This window comes from Hemitrygon akajei, chromosome 17 (assembly GCF_048418815.1).
Source record: "Hemitrygon akajei chromosome 17, sHemAka1.3, whole genome shotgun sequence".
Taxonomy (NCBI): Eukaryota; Metazoa; Chordata; class Chondrichthyes; order Myliobatiformes; family Dasyatidae; genus Hemitrygon; species Hemitrygon akajei.
Window position 1 is genome coordinate 13777940 of NC_133140.1, and position 19140 is coordinate 13797079.

The 19140-nt window shown below is 45.1% G+C and overlaps 1 protein-coding gene across 6 annotated transcripts in view; it reads right to left on the reverse strand.

Moving 5' to 3' along the window:
- LOC140740502 (RNA-binding Raly-like protein) overlaps positions 1-19140 on the reverse strand; it is a 1929462-nt gene that overhangs the window by 148656 nt on the left and 1761666 nt on the right. The gene's annotated exons all lie outside the window — the stretch shown is intronic.

Here is a 19140-nt window from a genome sequence, read left to right on the forward strand (position 1 = left end):
TTTTGTAAATATTGCAAATTTCTACATACGAATCATGGAAAGCATTTTGACTGGTTGCATCAATGCCCGGCACGGTGGCTCCAATATGCAGGATTTCAGAGGCTGTGGAGGGTTGTAGCCACAGTCAGTTCCATCCCGGTCATAAACCTCCTCGCCATGGAGGGCTTTTCAACAGGTGATGCCTCAAGGGCTGGAATCTATTGCTAAGGACCCTCATTATCCAGGACATGCCCTCTTCTCATTACTACCACCAGGGAGGACATACAGGGGCTTGAAGACCCACAGTCAACATTTCAAGAAGAGTTTCTTCCTCCTACGCCATAAGATTTCTGAATGGTCTATGAACACCACCTGTCTTTTCTTCTGCACAATTTATTTATTTATTGTAAAGTATTTTTAGGTATTGCACTGTACCGTTATCGCAAATAAACAAATTTCAAAACATATGTCAGTGATAATAAATCGGATTCTGATTCTGAATCAGCTTTAGCCAAGCCTTGTTCCTGGCTTCCATGTAGTTTGCAAAACCACAGAAACGATACATCGGACACTTCCAGGTTGTCTCCCACTACTGCAACTAGAGAATGCTCTAGCTGCTGTTTAGAGGGAGTATACATTAAAATCTCCCTTGTGCGGTCTTGCTGAACTGGGGGTTCTCCTGCACTAATATCCAGACTGGTGTAAGGATTCCTAAGTACCTTCCCAATGAGCTTCAATCAGTTGTAGCCAGGATACTGTAAGAAAGGAGGACCCAGAGGACACATAATCCACCACCACACACCTCCAGACAAGCAGCAGCAGAATGGACAGTGAAACCTTGGGCCGACATGAACCGTCCACAGAAGCTGTAAGGTATCAGGGGAGAGAGCAGCACAGAAAGACATGCCATAAGACATAGGAACAGAATCAGGCCACTCGGCCCATCGAGTCTGCTCTATCATTCCATCATGGTTGATTCATTATTCCTCTCAACCCCATTCTCCTGCCTTCTTACTGTAACCTTTGATGCTCTGAACAATCAGGAAACTATCAACCTCTGTTTTAAATAGACTCAATAACCTGGCCTCCACAGCCATTCATAGCAATGAGCTCCACAGATTCACTACCCTCTGCTTAAAGAAATTCCTCCTCATCTCTGTTCTAAATGAACATCCCTCTATTCTGAGGCTGTGCCCTCTGGTCCTAGACTCACCCACTATAGGAAACATGCTCACCACATCCACTCAGTTTAGGCCCTTCAATATTCATTACGTTTCAATAAGATCGCCCTTCATTCTTCTGAACTCATACAGCCACAGAGCCATCAAATGCACCTCATACATTAACCCTTTGATTCCCAGAATCATTCTTGTGAACCTCCTCTGGACACACTCAAATGTGGGCACATCTTTTCTTAGATAAGGGGCCCAAAACAGTTCATAATATACTGTGTAATTTGACAATTGTCTTATAATGCCTCAACATACCTCCCTTGCTCTTATATTCTAGTCCTCTCAAAATGAATGCTAACATTGCATTTGCCTTCCTTACCACTGACTCAATCTACAAGTTAACCTTTAGGGAACCCTCCACAAGGACTTCTACGTTGCTTTGCACCTTTTTCTGTCATCCAAATCGTTAATATACAACATGAAAAGAAGTGTCAAATACCAACCCCTGTGAACATCACTAGTCACAAGCAGCCAGCCAGAATAGGCCCTCCTGCCAGTCAGCCAATCTCCTATCCGTGCCAGTACCTTTCCTGTAACACCATGCGGTCTCATCTTGTTAAGCAGCCTCATGTGTGGCACCTTGTCAATGGCTTTATGAATATCCAAGTACACAGCATCCACCACCTCACCTTTTTCTGTCAAGCTTGTTATTTCATCAAAGATTTCCAACGGATTTGTCAGGCATGGTTTCCCCTTTAGGAAACCATGCTGACTTCAGCCTTTGTTATCATGAGCCTCCAATTACCCCCAAACCTCATCCTTAGTAATGGACTCCAACACCTTCCCAACCATTGCAGTCAGGCTAACTGGCTTATAATACACTTAAACAAAAATAATCTTCCTCAGTTAGGGGAGGTTCAAGTTAATTCAATGCATTATTAGGTCTTTGCGTTCTAAACAATTAAGGGCTTCCTCAGTGTAATTGCTTCTGATGGAAAGTAATTGAATAAGCTCCCTCTGTGTAATTATGAATGCAACACTCGTATTTACCGACACCAAATGCCACAAGCTTCTACAAAATTCTAATGCATTTTGTCAGTTAAATAAATGATCACTGTGAGTTGCTGGCAATGTGAAGTTGTAAAATTTAAGACAAGTGGCTCAGTAACAAAACTGCCCTAACTTTGCTTAAAGATCGACTGGACTGGGCACATAATTGTAAAACGTACATCTGATGGAATTAGAGAGCACAATGCACAGTTGGACTTTCAGCAAAGAGGACATGGAACATGGAACAGTACTGGGCAGGAACTTGTGCTGAACTAGTGAAATTAGTAATCAGATGCCCAGTACTTTCTGCCTACACAGTATTCCTATCCTTACAGTTCATTCACATTCATGTGACTATCTAAGAGTTTCTAGAAAGCCCTATCTGTTGGGGTTAGCCTCCACCACCACCCCAGGCAACCACCACTCTGTGCAAAAAAAATTGCCCTGCACACCTCCTTTAAACTTACTCCCCTCATGTTACACCCATGCCTTCTACTACTGGAGATTTCAACCCTGGAAAAAATACTGCCTGTCTATCTATTTCTCATAATTCTAGAATCTTCTGTCAGGTCTCCCCTCAGTCTCTGCCATTCCCAACCTCTTCACGTAACACTTGTCCTGTAATTCAGGCGGCATCCTAGTAAACTTCTTCATCACCCACTCCATATCCTTTGTACAATGCGACAACCAGAGCTGAATCTAATACTCCAGATGAAACCTAATTACTTTCTTTTGTTCTTTCTGGGTTCAAAGGCTCTAATAATGTTTACCAATGCTCAGTGGGAACAGGCAGGTAATTTGCAGAGTGAGAACGAGTGCTCTGATCAGTGAGAGATGACACAGGGTGACAGAGTCATCTGCAAAGTGAACACTTTGCAAGTACTCTCAGCTTGTATCAAAACTTTCTTGGGACCACCTTTGGAGAAGCATGTGGAGTTCTAGTCACCATGTTATAAAGAGGATGTAACTGCAGTGGAGAAGGTATAAAATAGAAAGTACAAGACAGATTTACAAAAACCATACAGGGGCTGAACCTTTTGTGACCTTCAGTAGGTTATAAAGGGCTGCAGAATGGCATTGCACATCAGCTGTGTTTGCATAGAACATAGAACAGTACAGCACAGTACACACCCTTTGGCCCCAAATATGTGCTGACCTTATAGAACAGTACAGCACAGTACACACCCTTTGGCCCCAAATATGTGCTGACCTTATAGAACAGTACAGCACAGTACACACCCTTTGGCCCCAAATATGTGCTGACCTTATAGAACAGTACAGCACAGTACACACCCTTTGGCCCCAAATATGTGCTGACCTTATAGAACAGTACAGCACAGTACACACCCTTTGGCCCCAAATATGTGCTGACCTTATAGAACAGTACAGCACAGTACACACCCTTTGGCCCCAAATATGTGCTGACCTTATAGAACAGTACAGCACAGTACACACCCTTTGGCCCCAAATATGTGCTGACCTTATAGAACTACGGCACAGTACAGGCCCTTCAGCCCTCCATGTTATGCCAACCCACATAATCCTTTAAAAAAAGTACTAAACCCACACTACCCCATAACCCTCCATTTTTCTTTCATCCATGTGCTTGTCCAAGAGGCTCTTAAAATACCCCTAATGTTTTGGCCTCCACCACCATCCCTGGCAAGTCATTCCAGACACTCACAACCCTCTGTGTAAAAAACTTACCCCTGATGTCTCCACTAAACTTCCCTCCCTTAATTTTGTACCAATGCCCTATATTATAACCTATAATATCAATATAATGCTTCCTTCTTACATAGCTCTCCATTTTTCTGTCATCCACATGTCTAAGAGGTTCTTAAATGTCCTAAATGAATCTGCCTCTACAACCACCCCTAAAAGCAAATTCCATGCACCCACTACTGTATAAAAAACTTATCTCTGACACGTCCCGATCCTCTCCTTCAATCACCTTAAATTGATGCCCCATTGTATTAGCCATTTCTGCCAGGAGGAAATCTCTGGCTGTCCACTCGATTCATACCTCTTATCATTTCACACTCTATCAAGTTGCCTCTCATCCTCATTCACTCCAAAGAGAAGAGGCCAAACTCACTCAAACATCCCTCATCAGACGTGCCCTCTAATCTTGGTAAATCTCTTCTCTAAAGCTTCCACACTCTTCCTATAATGAGGTGACCTGAAATGAATACAATATTCCAAGTGTGGTCAGATCAGGATTTTATAGAGCTGCAGCATTACCCTGTGGCTAATTTAGGCCAGTGCTTCTTACCACCCAATCAGCTCCGTACCCAGTAAATAGTGTACATTGAGCTGAACTGAATATGTCCAGACTCTTTCAATTCTGTATTTCATATTCTTCATTTTTTGCTGTTTTTTTGTTGCCATTTGTGCAACTTTGTTTTTGCACATGGGGGTGGAGTTTGATGGTTTGCTTTGTTTTGTTGCTGTCTGTGGGAAGACGAATCTCAGGGTTATATACTGCATACACACTTTGGGAATAAATGTACTTTGAATCTTTTAACTTGTGCTGGGGAAGAATGGGGCATTCTGGTCACCGGACTACAATGAGGATGTTGAAGATCCAAATAGATTTACAAGAACCGTGTAGGTGGAGGCAGACACGATAGGGTCTTTTAAGCGACTTTTAGATAGGTACACGGAGCTTAGAAAAATAGAGGGCTATAGGTAAGCCTAGTAATTTCTAAGGTAGGGACATGTTCGGCACAACCTTGTGGGTCAAAGGACCTGCATTGTGCTGAAGGTTTTCTATGTTTCTATGTAACCATGCAGCTATTAAACTTTTGGGTCCCTTCAGCACGTTATTCAGGGCTTTAAAATGAGATTTCCCACATAAACTGTTTTTTCAACTAAAGGCCCCCAGTGAAAGACGATTACAAAGAAACTGCTTGATACAAAAGCTGATGTAATGATGGACTTCACTACCACAAGCTGAGAAAGATAATTTTAGAGAAGGTCAGCTCACTACAGGAAGGATGTGGAAGCCATAGAAAGGGTGCAGAGGAGATTTACAAGGATGTTGCCTGGATTGGGAAGCATGCCTTATGAGAATAGATTGACTGAACTCAGCCTTTTCTCCTTGGAGCGATGGAGGATGAGAGGTGACCTGATAGAGGTGTATAAAATGATGAGAGGCATTGATCATGTGGATAATCAGAGGCTTTTTCCCAGGGCTGAAATGGTTGCCACAAGAGGACACAGGTTTAAGGTGCTGGGGAGTAGGTACCGAGGAGATGTCAGTCGTTAGTTTTTACTCAGAGAGTCGTGAGTGCATGGAATGGGCTGCAGGCAACGGTGGTGGAGGTGGATACGATAGGGTCTTTTAAGAGACTTTTGGATAGGTACATGGAGCTTAGAAAAATAGAGGGCTATAGGTAAGCCTAGTAATTTCTAAGGTAGGGACATGTTCAGCACAACTTTGTGGGCCGAAGGGCCTGTATTGTGCTGTAGGTTTTCTATATTTCTCTGTAAGTTAAGCATATGAGTAGAGGGCTATGGTGATATAATTAGCTGAGGAAAAGCTTGAGGAGAGTATAAACCAGACATGGCATAGGTAGATCAAATGATAAACCACATTCTTGCATGGCTCAGCACAGCTTTGATACCACATACAAATTCACTAATGACACCACCGTTGTTGGCTAGATCACAGGTAGTGATGAACCAGCATACAGGAGTGAGATAGAACATTTAGTTGAACAGTATCTCAATAACAACCTCATGCCTCGGCTCAACAAGACCAAGAAGCTAATCGTTGTCTTCAGAAAAGGAAGCCAAGAAGCTATGTACCAGTTCTTATTGGGAGAGGGGGTAGTCTGAGGTGTGGAGAGTAAGCAGCTTCAAATTCCTGGACATTATCGACTCCAATGATCTATCCTGCACAGTGCACATAGACGCAAACACAGAAGTGTGCTAGCTCCTCTTCTTGCTTCAAAGCTTAAAGATATTTGACATGTCACCAAATACTCTAAAACCTTCTACACAGTTGCATCATGGTCTGGTACAGCAAATCAAGAGGCTGCAGAGTATAGTGGACTCAGCTGGGTCCATCAGAGGCACTACGGAGACCATTGACAGCATCGACAGGAGCCCTTGCCTCAAACAGACAACATGTATCATCAAAGATCATCACCCTCCGAATCATGCCCTCTTTTCACAGCTACCATGAGGCAGGAGGTGCAAAAGCCTCAAGTCCCACATCAGCAGGTTCAGGAACAGCTACTTTCCTATAAGCATTAGGTTGTTGAGCTGGCCTGCACAACTCTAACTCTACCTCAGCATTGGAACTCTACAGACCATTCCTTACACTACCTTGGACTTGTCTATAATTGTTTTCTTTTGCTTACACTAACATCTTGTTTTGCATGGTCTTTTATCTTCTTCACCATCTGATTTAAGTTATATATAATTTACAGCCCACACGAAATTCTGCAGGCACCATGGAAGTGCAGTGGTTAGCGTAACGCTATTACAGTGCCAGTGACCAGGGTTCAAGTCCCACGTTCTCCCTGTGAATCCATGGGCCTCCTCTGGCTGGTTTCCTCCCACATTCCAAAGACATATGTCTTTAGGTTAGTTGCTCACATGGGTGTAAATTGGGCTGGAAGGTCCTGTTACTGTGCTGTATCTCTAAATAAAGTCAGCAGGTCAGGCAGCATCTACAGAGGAAAATAAACGGTTAACATATTGGAGAGACCCTTCGTCCCGAAACGTCGACAGTGCTTCTCCCTATAGATGCTGCCTGGTCTGCTGCGTTCCACCAGCATTTTGTGTGTGTTGCTTGAATTTCCAGCATCTGCAGATTTCCTCGTGTTTGCAGGCTAACATATTTGGCTGAGATCCTTGAACTCATGAAAGGTCTTGTCTGAAACGTTGACTGTTTATTTCCCTCCATAGATGCTGCTTAACCTGTTGAGTTCCTCCAGCATTTTGTGTGTGTTACTCGATTTTCAACATTTGCAGAATCTTATGTCTATGAGGTGTGATTGATAAGTTTGTGGCCTAAGGTAGAAGGAGATGAGTTATTAACTTCAAACTTGCTGCATAATCACTCAAAGAGTTGACCTGGTTGTGCACGTAACGAGAGCTGTATAACTCATCTCCTTCTACTGCAGGCCACAAACTTATCAAACACCCCATCTGTGGACCACTTCCGGAGGTCCAAGACGCCAACTTCTACAAAGAAGGGATCCGTATGTTTCACGACTGCTGGACTAAGTGTGTAAACATAGGAGGGGACTATGTCAGATATGGCCCTTGTGGCTAAAGGGATCAGGGGGTATGGAGAGAAAGCAGGTACAGTGTTCTGAGTTGGATGATCAGCCATGATCATACTGAAGGGCGGTGCAGGCTCGAAGGGCCGAATGACCTACTCCTGCACCTATTTTTAATGTTTCTATGTTGAAAAATAAATGTGCTAGGTTTTCTAAGATTGACCCCATCTTCCTTAGGCCACGAATTTCTCAATCACCCCTCGTGTGTGTAGTGTATGTTCTGTACGTTGTCTGTACCTGCATGCCTTTGATGCCACTGCAAGAAGCTTTCCATTGTACTTGTGTAAGTGACACGATCTTCTCCCTGACTTGACTGCTTATGTATCTGATGCACTCAAAGATGCTCAAGTAACACTTTGAACTCGTTTACCAGAGGGAAAGAAAACAGTGGAATTACTGGTTGCAAGATTCTGATATGTCACTGTATTCCAACTCTAAAGGTAATATTCAGTGCCAGAATAGCGTTGGATAAATGTGGGATGAATCAGACTGGGCATATATTGCAGTGGGCGTGACAGAGCATCAGTTAATGAATGTTAGGGGTTTGGAGAGTTGGACGAAAATTCAGATTTATTTTTATGCTCAGATTAATTTATCACATGTACATCCAAACATGCTTGGTTATACAACCAGCATAGCCAAGGATGTGCAGGGGGCTGCCCACAAGTGTGGGCACACATCTCAGTGCTAAAGTAGTTGGCCCGCAATGTTCCACAGAACAACAACAACGGAACGAATGAAGCCCCTTTCCCATCACACCCCCCCATCCATTCACTCATACACACAGACAGGACGGGCCACCTCTGGGCCTCTGGATTCTCAGACTCACAGACATCAGGCCCCTAACGTCGGACTTCAGCCCCAGGATTTGACGAGTTTGAAAATGTCTGATTTGTTGTCAACACACTGCCAGTATAGAGATAGTAACCAAATACTTCTCCTTATCTCTACCCCACTACGCTAACAGAACCCCTTGCCAGTGCCTATTTACAAGGCAGGCTTTGTTGCTAGCTAATTTTGCTTGGGTTTGATTGCTGTGACTTTCCAAGGTTTCGTTAAGTTCTTTAAAGCTGCTGAAATCTAGAAATGCCAGGAGTACAATGTGACTGGGAGAATGAGCAAAGGTAATGCAGAATAGGAGGGGCCACTGGCAAAAGAGGGAAAGAAAGAAAGAGAGAGGGAGACAGACAGACAGAGAGAGCAGTCAGCAGTTTACTATGACTGCCCATCACCTGCCCATTACCCTCCCTCTGGTGCCCTTCCTTCTTCCCTTTCTCCAATGGTCCCCTCTCTCCTATCAGATTCCTTCTTCTTCAGCCCTTTACTATTTCCGCCTATCACCTCCCATCTTCTCACTTCATCCCCCCTCCCCCTCCCCTGTGTTCACCTATTACCTGCCAGCCTGTTCTTCTTCCCTTCACCCTGCTTCCCCCGCCTTCCCTTCCAGTTCTGTGGGCGTCTCAGCCCAAAACATCATTACCATCTGTAGATGCTGCCTGACTTTCTGACTTCCTCCAGCATCTTGTGTGTGTGTTGCACAGTCAACCGTAACCATCTAGGGTCATCAAGGAGCAGATTACTGACCTGAATATGAGTGAGAACTTTGACCCCTCTAGTTTCCTGAACCAAGAATCAGCAGAATAATTTATTGATGCTCCAAGAAATCTGGCACTGATGTGAATTTGAATTGAGATACAAGAGACACATGGAGCCAAACTTTCTCTATCGGCACAAACGTGGAAGTCCCAAAACTGCTGTCAGCGTACTTGCCAGCCATTTTCTGGCTGTGGTCTCCACACAGAAACCAGACTGACAGCTGCCTTCTGGGCAGTGAAAACCTGTACTGAAGTGTGCCTAGAACAAGGACTTCTCCAGTGGTTTCTGTGCAAGCTAATACTCACAGGAGGCAGTTTCGGCCCGAAACTTCAACTGTTTACTCTTTTCCATAGATGCTGCCTGGCCTCATGAGTTCCTCCAGTGTTCTGCGTCTGCTGTGTGCACTACACATTTAGATTTCTTTTTAACTGTTCAGTGTTTTAGTTTTCTTTAATGTTTTAGTTTTTAAATATTTTTCTCCTAAAAGTTTTCAAAAAAAATTGAGTTGGTTCTATTATCCTCTGAAGAAGCAGAAACATCTACTTCTTCGACAGTGTATTCCTCTCCATGGATGCTGCCTGACATACTGAGTTCCTCCAGCACTTTGTGTGTGCTGCTTTGACTTTCCAGCACCTGCAGAACCACTCTGTTTATGCTCTACTTCTATTGGCAGATAGGGGTGGCTCGGTAGCATAGCAGTTAGCCGAATGCTTTATAGCATCAGGGATTGAGGTTCAATTCCTGCTACTGTTGTACATTTTGCCTGTGTTTCTTCCAGGTGCCCCACTTCCCTCCCACATCCTGAAGAAGTACAGGTTAGGCTGAGTATGACATGGGCATGTTACGTTTGTGCAAAAAGCATGGCAACTCTTGAAGTTTGCCTCCAGCACCCTCAGACTATGAAGGTTACAGCACATAGCAGCACAGTAAAATCCCTCCAGCCTATGATGTTGTGCCAATTTTTTCACCTACTCTAAGATCAAATTTTTCCTTCCACATAGCTCTCCATTTGTTTATCATCCATGTGCCTATCCAAGAGTTTCCTAAATGCCCCTGGCATATCTGCCTTGATCCCCATGCCTGGCAGGACATTCCATGTATCTCTGACATACCCACTGTACCTTCCTCCAAATACCTTAAAATCATATCCCTTCGTATTAACCATTTCTGCCCTGGGAAAAAGTCTCTGGCACTCTATTTGATCCATGTCTCTTGTCACCTTGTCCTCCTCTATCAAGTCACCTAATTCTCCTTCATTCCAAAGAGAAAAGTCATAGCTCACTCAACCTCTCCTCATACTGCATCTACATCTACACCTCGGACTTCAACTACTGCACAGTCTTGCCATCTTCAGAAGTTTTCTGATGACTCTGCCATAGTTGGATGCATCAGCAAGGGAGATGAGGCTGAGTACAGGGCTACGGTGGGAAACTTTGTCACATGGTGCGAGCAGAATCATCTGCAGCTTAATGTGAAAAAGACTAAGGAGCTGGTGGTGGACCTGAGGAGGGCTAAGGTACCGGTGACCCCTGTTTCCATCCAAGGGGTCAGTGTGGACATGGTGGAGGATTACAGATACCTGGGGATACGAATTGACAATAAACTGGACTGGTCAAAGAACACTGAGGCTGTCTACAAGAAAGGTCTGAGCCGTCTCTATTTCCTGAGGAGAATGGGGTCCTTTATCATCTGCCAGACGATGCTGAGGATGTTCTATGAGTCTGTAGTGGCCAGTGCTATCATGTTTGCTGTTGTGTGCTGGGGCAGCAGGCTGAGGGTAGCAGACACCAACAGAATCAACAAACTCATTCGTAAGGTCAGTGATGTTGTGGGGGTGGAACTGGACTCTCTGATGGTGGTGTCTGAAAAGAAGATGCTGTCCAAGTTGCATGCCATCTTGGACAATGTCTCTCATCCATTCCATAATGTACTGGTTAGGCACAAGAGTACATTCAGCCAGAGACTCATTCCACCGAGATGCAACACTGAGTGGCATAGGAAGTCATTCCTGCCTGTGGCCATCAAACTTTACAACTCATCCCTTGGAGTGTCAGATACCCTGAGCCAATAGGCTGGTCCTGGACTAATTTCCACTTGGCATGATTAACTTACTATTATTTAATTATTTATGGTTTTATATTGCTATATTTCTACACTATTCTTGGTTGGTGCGACTGTAACAAAACCCAATTTCCCTCGGGACCAATAAAGTACGTCTGTCTGTAAGACATGCTCTCCAGTCCAGGCAGCATCCTGGTAAATCTCCTCTGCAACCTTTCTAAAGTTTACATATCCTATCTGTAATGAGACAAAAGGAACTAAGTAGAATATTCCAAGCAACAGACACAAAATGCTGAAGGAATTTAGCAGGTCAGGCAGCATCTACAGAAATGAATAAACAGTGATGTTTCGGGACGAGACCCTTCTTCAGGACTGGAAAGGAAAGGGGAAGATGCAGAATAAAAAGGTGGGGAAGGGGAAGGAGGGTAGCTGGAAGGTGATAGGTGAAGCCAGGTGCGTGGGAAAGGTAAAGGGCCAGAGAAGAAGGAACCAGATAGGAGAGGAGAGTGGAATATGGGTGAAAGGGAAGAAGGAGGGGAATGTGAGAGAGGGAGGAGATAGGCAGATGAGGAGAAGAGGCAAGAGGTAAAAGGCCAGAGTGGGGAATACAAAAAGAGGGAAGGGGGAGAGAAATTTTTGCTGGAAGGAAAAATCAATGTTCCTGCAATCAGGTTGGAGGTGACCCAGATGGAATATGAGTTGTTGCTCCTCCACCTTGACTGTGGCCTCATTGTGGCAAATGAGGGGGCCATGGACTAGTATGTCGTAATGGAAAAGGGGATAGGAAATAAAATGGATGGTACCGAGAAATTCCGCTCTTGGTGGATGCTTGACAAAGCGGTCCCCAATTCATGTCGGGTTTTAGATGCACTGGAGATGGTGGAAGTTGCAGAGAACAACGTGTTGAATGTGGAGACTCATGGAGTGATAGATGAGGACAAGAGGAACTCTATCCCTGTTAAGGCTGCATGACAATAGGGTGAACACAGATGTCTGGGAAATGGAGGAGACATGGATGAGGGCAGCATCAATGGTGGAGGAAGGGAAACCCTGGTCTTTAAAGATGTCTTCTGATGGATAGGAAATTCTCATCCTAGGAACAGATGCTACAAAAGCAAAGGAACTGAGAAAAGCTAATGGAATTCTTACAGGAGATAGGGTAGAAAGCGGTAGAGTCAAGATATCCATGGGAATCGGTAGGCTTATAAAATATGTTGGTAGACTATTTATCTCCAGATATTGAGACCGAGAGATCGAGAAAGGGGAGGGAGGTGTCAGAAATGGGTCAGAGCCTGGGCTGTGTGTCCAGGAAGAGGAGGAGGTTTGAAGACAGGAAAAGGGGTCATCAGTATGGCGTGTAGAATTATTGCCAAAGAAGCGGCCTTGGAGACGAGGTGATGGAAGAAGAGCTTACGTCATGGTGGGCGCAGAACTCACTAAGCTGTAGGAGAAAGGGGACAAAGGTAAGCCCTTTGCTGAAGACAGGATGTTCTGCCTCAGAGAGGAGAAAGCCAGAAGGAACAGTGAAGACACAACAGGGATCAGAGCTGGGATCAGAGGGAGGAAGGGAGTTGGTGGTGTCAGAAGAGAGGGGAGGGTTGGATTCTCGGTGAAGCTAAGGTGGGAGGAAGATGGAGTTTCTGAGGATCCTAGAGGTGGCAGGGGAGCCTAAAAGGTTTAGGATTGGAGAATGGTCATGAGGGAGGTGGTGCCCAGGGGCCCATTGGCAGCAAGGATGGTCATGGCCTGGAGGTGCTGGTGGCCAAGGCCTGGCTGGAGCTGGAGCTGGAGCTGGACACTGTGTCATTCATGGTCTGAAGACAAAAGGGTTTGTTGGAACCAGAGTTTTATCTGCAGTCTGGAGCTGCCCTGGGCTGTTGGAACCAGAGTTGGTGACAATTGTTTACCCATTCAGAGACTTCCAGGGTGGTTGGAACCAGGGATGGAGTCAGTGGGATCTGCGGTCTGGAAGTGCCTGATTGATTTGAGGTCTGAGTGGGAGTTGGCAGGATCTGCAGTCTGGAGATGAGCAATTTTCCAATCCTTCCTGGATGTGAGGAAGGTGAAGAACTGGTGGATGAAGGTGTGGATCTGACAGAGGTTGAAATGTTGGAGCAGGCAGAGGAGACAGAGGCCCAGACTGTGGCAGAGACTGAGACAGGGTGCACAGGTATCTCCATGGAGCAGAAAGGTTGGCACTTAGAATTCAGAGGCAGGAGTCGAGGGAGAAGCAGTCAATCAAACATGAATATCTGAAATCTTTGGTGGATCCAAACTGAGAGACCTAACATGGTTCTGGAAGCCATGGAGAACAAGCTGGTGGCAAAGACAAGTTCCCAGTCAGGATATATGGCTGTGGTAATGAGTTTGGGTGAGTACATGGTTGAAGAGTCAGAGGACATTAGAGATAACAAAATATTCAACTGTGGTCTAACCAGGGTTTTACAGAGCTGCAACATTAGCTTATGGTTCTTGAACTCAATACCCCGAAGGTGAAATATTTTCCAGAAGACAGTGCCCTGAATATATTGCAAGCCACAGATTGTAGATTCTGGTCTAATATATTTTTAGGCCTGACTGTCATACAAATGTTCTTTTATGGAACTAGGAAGACACTTCTTTGCAGAAATGACATGTTGTGTTCAAGGAGCTGGTAATTGGTTTGTAAGGTATAGATAACACAAGCTGAACTGATGACTTATGCAAGGAAATCCTGGACAGAGCACCCATGGTTTGCTCCTCTGTAATCCTGGATGGAGCACCCATGGTTTGCTCCTCTGTAATCCTGGATGGAGCACCCATGGTTTGCTCCTCTGTAATCCTGGATGGAGCACCCATGGTTTGCTCCTCTGTAATCCTGGACGGAGCACCCATGCTTTGCTCCTCTGTAATCCTGGACGGAGCACCCATGCTTTGCTCCTCTGTAATCCTGGACGGAGCACCCATGGTTTGCCCCTCTGTAATCCTGGATGGAGCACCCATGTTTTGTAATCCTGGATGGAGCACCCATGGTTTGCTCCTCTGTAATCCTGGATGGAGCACCCATGGTTTGCCCCTCTGTATTCCTGGATGGAGCACCCATGGTTTGCCCCTCTGTAATCCTGGATGGAGCACCCATGGTTTGCTCCTCTGTAATCCTGGATGGAGCACCCACGCTTTGCTCCTCTGTAATCCTGGATGGAGCACCCATGTTTTGTAATCCTGGATGGAGCACCCATGCTTTGCTCCTCTGTAATCCTGGACGGAGCACCCATGGTTTGCTCCTCTGTAATCCTGGACGGAGCACCCATGGTTTGTAATCCTGGATGGAGCACCCATGCTTTGCTCCTCTGTAATCCTGGACGGAGCACCCATGGTTTGCTCCTCTGTAATCCTGGACGGAGCACCCATGCTTTGCTCCTCTGTAATCCTGGATGGAGCACCCATGGTTTGCTCCTCTTTAGGCACTGAGAGCCCATGGCTAAGGTCCCCTTCAGATTTAGCTGGAGTAATCCTTTACAATTGATTGCAGGTTATCAAAACTAGACAGCCTCTTTCCTCTCCCAGAGTTACTTGACTGTAACACTGAATCACAATGGTTTTGTCTCCCACAATATCAAGTTTGGCACATTTTTAAAACTTGTGCTTAGGTTTCCCAATGCCGATCAATCTCCAAACCTGAGCTCTGATTCTCTGCACTCCCTCGCTCCACTCCATCCCTTGAACCTCATGGATTCTGGTCTTTGAAATTTCCAACAGAAACATCCTCTGCTTCACTTCCTTTAGACCTTGCTTGAAACTCATTTAATCATCTAACATTGTGGACTGGGTCCGAACTTTCCTCATGTTCTCATGAAGTATGCTCATGAAAAAAGCTATTTGTTGTTATAGATGGCCTCCGGGTCTGTGCTGGCCACAGAACACCCATTGATCATATCTATACAAATCCGATTATTTTTCTTCTCTTGACATTCCCATTCTCTATCAGTTATGGTGGTCTCGTCCTGTCCGGTCCTGTCTCACCAAGTACTCCATCAACTCATCCTTAACAATTGACTCTCGCATCTTCCCAGCCTCTGAGGTCAGGCTAACTGGTCTATAATTTCCTTTCTGCTGCCTTCCTCCTTTCTCAAAGAGTGGAGTGACATTTGCAATTTTCCAGTCCTCTGGCACCTTGCCACAGCACAGTGATTTTTGAAAGATCATTTCTAATGCCACCACAATCCCTAACGCTACCTCTTTCAGAACCCTAGGGAAGTTCATCTGGTCTGGGTGATTTATGTACCTTTAGGTCTTTCAGCTTTTTGAGCACCTTCTCCATTGTAATAGTAACTGAACCTACTTTTCTTCCTTCACACACTACAACATCAGGCATACTGCTCGTGTCTTCTACAGTGAAGACTGACACCAAACACACATTTAGTTCAGCAGCCATCTCTTTGTCCCCCGTTATTATTTCTCCCGCCTCGTTTTTTAGCGGTCTGTTGGCTGCAACTATCTCCCATCACCTGCCTTCCCTTCCTGACAATCTGACTGCACACTATCTTCACTTTTTTATCATCCGTCCTTCCCGTCTCTCTGGTTCCCACCCCCCTACCAATTTAGTTTAAACCTTCCCCAACAGCTCTAACAAACCTGCCCACAAGAATATTGCCCCCCCCTCGGGTTCAGGTGCAATATGTCACTTTTGAACAGGTCATACCTCCCCCAGAAGGGATCCCAATTATCCGCGAACCTGGTGCCCTGCCCCCTGCACCAGCTTCTCAGCCACGCATTTATCTGCCAAATCATCCTGTTTCTACCCTCACTGGCATGTGGCACAGGCAGCAATCCAGAAATTACTACCCGGGAGATCCTGCTTCTCAGCTTTCTACCTAGCTCTCTAAATTCTCTTTTCAGGATCTCATTGCTTTTCCTTCCTATGTCACTGGTACCAATATGTACCAAGATAGCTGGCTGCTCCCCCTCCCTCTCTAAAATGTTGTGGACACAATCAGTGACATCCCTGACCCTGGCACCTGGGTGTCCCGTTCATGTCCAAAGAATCTCCTGTCTGTTCCCCTCACTATCACATCCCCTATCACTACTGCTCCCTTATTTTCCCCCTTTCCCCTCTGCACCACTGACCCATGCTCAGTGGCTGTAACCCAGTCACCGTGGCATCCCCCACAAAGTATCCAAAGCGGTATACTTGTTTTTGGGGGGAATGGCCGCAGGGGTGCTCTGCCCTAACTGCCCATTTCCATTTCTCCTGACAGTCACCCTGTTACTGGCCTTCTGCAGCTTCGGGGTGACTACCTCCCTGTAACTTTGATCGATTATATCCTCGCTCTCCCGTACAAGCTGAAGGTTATCCAGTTGCTGTTCCAGATCCCTAACACCGTCTTCAAGGAGCTGCAGATGGATGTAATTCACGCAGACTCCGGGTCTTCCAGTTCTCCAACGTCCGGCACGAAGAGCACACCACAGCCATTTAAATGGTACAGTAAGAGAGGAAAAAAAAACCAGAAAGGAAACTTTAACGGACGCTTTACACAGAGCCGACACTTCCACCAAGACGAAGCCACTTTTGAGCCAACGTCTGTCACTTCTCCTCTCACCACTGGCCTACTTCCAACAATGGCCACTCCACTTATCCCTTCTGTACTTTTATTTAGTTCATAGAGGTCTGTTGATGCTGCTGATAGGTCGCGTCCAATGGACAAATGCCCTCAAAGCTCCCTTTATAAATAACCGCCGCTGACCTGCGAGAAATCCCTCTTGGTAAAGCTCTGTTGACGACACTGATAGGCCACATACAAAGGTGATTTGATATGTCAGAAAAGACTCTAGTTGTACAGAATAGTGGACACCATTCTGCCTGGTATAGAGCTTCTAATGCACAGGATCGTAAGGGGCTGCCGAGGATTGTAGACTCAACCAGCCCTCCCCGTGAGTGCCTCAAGAAGGCACTACTCAGCATCAAGGACTTACCCTCTGCTCATTCCTAGCATCGGAGAGGAGGTACAGGAGCCTGAGGATGCAGACTCGATGTTTTAGAAACAACATCTTCCCCTCTGCCATAAGATTTCTGAATGGTGCATGAACCCTTGGAAGTCCATGGACTTCCTGTAATTCCTGTTTTTCAATACTTATTTACATTTGTTACTTATAATAATTATGTCTTGCACTGCTGCCGCAAAACAATAAAGTTCACAATATATGTCCGTGATAATAAACCTGATTCAGATTCTGAACCATGACAAACATGGAGCATTAAGAGCACGTTTCCTCGGTTTTGGAAAGTTTCAAATAAATAACACGCTAGATCAACACTGCAAAGAAATACTTGTACCTTTTGGAGGCAAGCCCATTGGTCAGTCTAAACAGTAAATAAAAGTAGCAACTATTCGTCATTCTCAGATGTCCCTCACTTTCCATCATATTAGTCGTATTTCAGAACTATTTCTATTTAAATGTGCAAAAACTCAAGAACAGTGAACACAGTACTCTCTTTGTCCCATCATCACTTCAAACAGTAGATGTGCAACTTTAAATTGAATAAAACATTCTAATTACCAAAGCAATGGATCCTTTTTCATTCTACTTACACAACACAAATGTGTGCAGTTCTGCTTGCACAGCTGTAGGAAGGATGTCATTAAGTTGGAGAGACTGGGGTCTGGGACTCTTCTCTGGAAGCATGGAAGATTGAGGAATGATCTTATGGAGGGTTAGAAAGTCAAGAGAGGCACTGATAAGGTAAATGGTCATTGAGGACATCTGCAAAAGTGATGCCTCATTAAGTGGCAGTAGGAACCTGCAGCACCCAAGACATGTCCTCTTCGCATTACTAACATGAGAGAGGAGGATCAGGAACTCTACCTGTTTAATTTTTTAATATATTATTCTTAAGCAGTTAATATGGTTAATAGGGCCAGTGGTTAATCAGGGCAGCCACTTATTTAGGACAACTCTTAAAGAACAAAAACAAATCGAGAAAATAGTCAGGAGCTCCTTCATTTACTGGAGACTATGCTGCTTAATTGGAACAGGAGACTGTTGCTGAACAGTTTCTAAACTAGCATCAGTCATGTGCATGTCATGCGCCTGTTAGACACCACACTGTGCTTAGTGAACAGTTTTTTAAATAGCATCAGTTACATGTGCTTGTGTTCACAAAGTGACTTTTGTTACTGATAGTTGGTGAGGAATAAGCAGTAACACAATTCTGAACTGTTTCAAGTGTTCAGATTTCGAAATGTCAGAAATGGCCGGGAGTGATGATCACCAGTTCAGCAAGTTAGGAACTTGCTGAAAACCAGAAGAAAATGAATCTCAGGGTCGTATATGGTGATAAATATGTACTTTGATAATAACATTTTCTTTGAATTTTGAACTTTGAACTACGAGTAATTTGAAGGTATCAACAATCATCTCGAATGTTACCTTTGGTCCTCAATGGATATTTAGTTCTCACCTGTGGCTCCAAGCAGCTCTACGAATGTGACAGTGGCCACACCCCAGTACACCCCATCCACAGGCGGGCTAAACCAGGTGAGGGCTGTCGGTGGGTCCCACACCCCGGTGAGATAGGGAGCTGTCCTAGCAGGTGAAGTCAGAGCTGGTAGACTAGGTGGATGGGATCTACGGTGAGATTCAACAGCCAGGAAGGCAATTCTGCCATACCACGTGGAGACTGAAGAGCATGATGAGGCATGATCGTCTACTGCAGCCAAAGAAGACCCCAGCTTCTCACACCACTGGACCCAGACGTCTGGAGTTGAGAGAGTGGAACAGTCCCAGTGCAATGGCTTTTCCACAGGTTTCACTGTCATTGTCGGATACGACTGGCAACCAACAGTAGTATTGGTGGTCATCTAAATTCATTTGTATTTTGTTAAAATCAAACAGTGTAGTGACAGAAGTCATGCTATTGTCCTTATGCACAAGTAGCGTAGTGGTTAGCACAACATTTTACAGTACCAGTGACCCAGGTTCCATTCACTCCACTAAGGACTTTGCCC